General features: G+C 32.9%; 1 non-coding gene across 1 annotated transcript; it reads left to right on the forward strand.

Moving 5' to 3' along the window:
• Positions 1-2,079: 2,079 nt before the first annotated feature.
• TRNAT-AGU (transfer RNA threonine (anticodon AGU)) lies at positions 2,080-2,153 on the forward strand. The gene has a single exon. It is a non-coding gene; the product is annotated as a tRNA-Thr (tRNA).
• Positions 2,154-2,888: the final 735 nt, after the last annotated feature.

Raw genomic sequence — 2,888 nt, forward strand, 5'->3', positions numbered from 1 at the left:
TATAAGATAATCATAATATTAACAAGTAAGAAAGTCTAAGTTCGGGTGGAGCCGAACATTAAATACCCGGCGCAAGTAGTAAATATATGTTTTTTCACCTTTCCGAAAGCTACCGCTAGATGGTAAGCCGGGGTGTATCAATTTTAAGTAAATTAGCGTCCTTAAATTTCGAAATATTGCAGTTTCAAGCATTCAAGTTTCTGAAATTTACCGTTATATGAAAAGCGGCCGTAATTTTAGTCCGATTTCAATAATTTTCAACGTAGAAGCTAATATATTCCAAATTGGTGTTTGCAATAACTCTTTAACAAAAAACACGTCTATGATAGAATTTTGGAAAATGGGCGTGGCACCGCCCACTTATGACGAGATATGGTTTTGTTGGTAACCGTTCGATCAATTTGTACCAAACTTGGTACGATTATTTCGCTTGCCACATAAAAGCAAAACGTTAAAAATTATTGAAATCGGACTAAATTTAATCCCACTTTTCATAAAACGGTAAATTTCAGAAATTATTGAAACTTCGATATTTCGGAATTTAAGGATGTTAGTTTACTCAAAATTGATACTAACAACAATCCCTTAAAATAAGTAACATTATTATAGAATTTTGGGAAGTGGGCGTGATACCGCCCACATCTAACCATATAGATAAGTTTATCTCATTAAGTATAACTGAACATACTATCGAAATTGTTAGAAATAGGGGTAAATCAACTCTTCTTACCATGTAACGGTAGTTTTCAGAAAAATTATAAACTATATTTAATACTTTAGTCATACCAAAAACATTTTCGCGGAACCCCGGTGACTTTTCTACGGATCCCACTATAATAAAGCTCTGCTCTAGGGGCATTTCTACATCAAAAAGAAAATTTTTGAAAAATATATCGCTTACGCTTTTTTGGCGGTTAGGGCTCGATATGGTAAAATCAGCAAAGGCACTCAAGGTATTTTACCCAAAGTTACTGCACGCTACTTGTTTGGCAAGCAATGTTGATGTTGGCGATTTAATATCGAATGGGAAAACATATTTTTAAAATCTGCTATGCGCATTGAAGCTTTTAAGAATATGTATCCCAATATCGCTCCTCCGCCACAGCCAATATTAACGATATGGAGAACCTGGCAAGAGGCGGACAAATATTATTGCCTATATTTTAAGGAATTTCAAACCTTTCTTAAAGATCTAAATGGTAGTGACGCTTCTTCAATATTGAAAGCGAAATTGCAAGGAAAAAATTCATTGGCTGAACAAGGTCATCTTGTGGAGACTGCTGTGCAGGGTGAACTTTGCCAAAAAATCAAGGAAAAGTTGGATACCATTATTATTGTGTTAATTATAAACTTCTAATAAAATATGAAAAATCTAAAAAGCAAAATAAATTCGAGAAGTCTTTTTGCATATTTTTGAGTTTTTAGTGCATATTTACCGCATAAAAATCCGAGGCCTATTTATCATTATTTATTTATTTTTGGCTTTTGATTAATTATAAGATTAAAAACCGATTATTTTATTTTTTTGCCATCCCTACTTAGAGCACTTCGTCCCTTAAAGTACAATACAGCCTATCGTCATTCTGCAAAACCGCGTAACTGACATTTGCTGGCAAAAAATGGATTTGCTCACATAAGCTCCTGGCTTCGTCCTGAAATATACTAGCCAGAAATGCGATTGTTTTATAAAATTCAGAACTTAATATGAGTGCTTTTACTCTCTAGAAAATAATTTATACAACCTCACATACGCGGTTTTGCATTTTTTTGATACGCGGGTTTGTACTTTAAACGACGACTTGTTGAAAACACTGATGCTAAAGTGTGCAAACGGATAAGTATGTATGTATGCATTTGTACGTATGCATGTATACATTTGTTTGCTTAAATAAAAACACTCCTCAACTGTATGCATACTTTTAGGCAGCGCTTGCGCTTTGGTACCATTTCCGTTCTCTGCTCTCAATGTTACTCTTTCTGTTGTCGGCACTAGCTTAACATAGCGCTGTTAACATATGCTGTTAAAATGGTTATTTACAAAAAGCTTATATCACACATCATATCCAACGCTGACACCGTGGCGCCGTGGCTTAGTTGGTTAAAGCGCCTGTCTAGTAAACAGGAGATCGTGAGTTCGAATCTCGCCGGGGCCTATCAGTTAGTTAACACTGAAATCTTTTTAAATTATTATTTTTTAATTTTGTGCTAACAACTAGAAACCTCTTGTATTTACACCAACTAAGTACATATGTATTCTGTTTATCTATTTTTAGTAGTTAATAAATTGTACATATTAACAAGTATAAGTGTGCATATACATATGCATATTTTATACACAATCGTATCTGACATTGGAATCGCTATCTTTTGTTTGTCATTACGCAATAGGACCACCACACTTTATAGAATTTTAAGAAGCAGAAATGAGTCTGCGAAGTCTGTTGAGTTTTTACATTTTGTGTCGATTTTTACAATTAATAATTCTAGCGGTTATGTACGTTTTTTCACTTGTTTAAATTCTTGAAGTTAAATTTATTGTTCTATGAATTTGTTTGTTATTGGAAAAGAAAATTGTTGATTATTAATCAACAGGGAACGGATTTTATGGAAATTGCCTTTGTTTCTGCTAAAGAGATAGAGTATATTCGATTAAGAATGTCCACGATTTAGCTTTCCCTGATTCCATATATACACATTTGATGTTGCCTTATTTTGCCTTTTTTTAAGATATTTGCCTTTTTTGCCTTTTCTACCTTTAAAAAAGTGAATAGTCAAAGATTCAAAGTACAAATTTTTCATATAATGAAACTAGTTCATAGTTTTTCTCTTTTTACTTGTAATATAAACATTTCTAAAATAAATGTATTTTTTGATTGTTCTTCGTATTT

The sequence above is a fragment of the Rhagoletis zephyria genome, unplaced genomic scaffold (assembly GCF_001687245.7).
Source record: "Rhagoletis zephyria isolate East Lansing unplaced genomic scaffold, Rhagoletis_zephyria_1.1 Rzeph_scaffold_06702, whole genome shotgun sequence".
NCBI classification, from domain to species: domain Eukaryota; kingdom Metazoa; phylum Arthropoda; class Insecta; order Diptera; family Tephritidae; genus Rhagoletis; species Rhagoletis zephyria.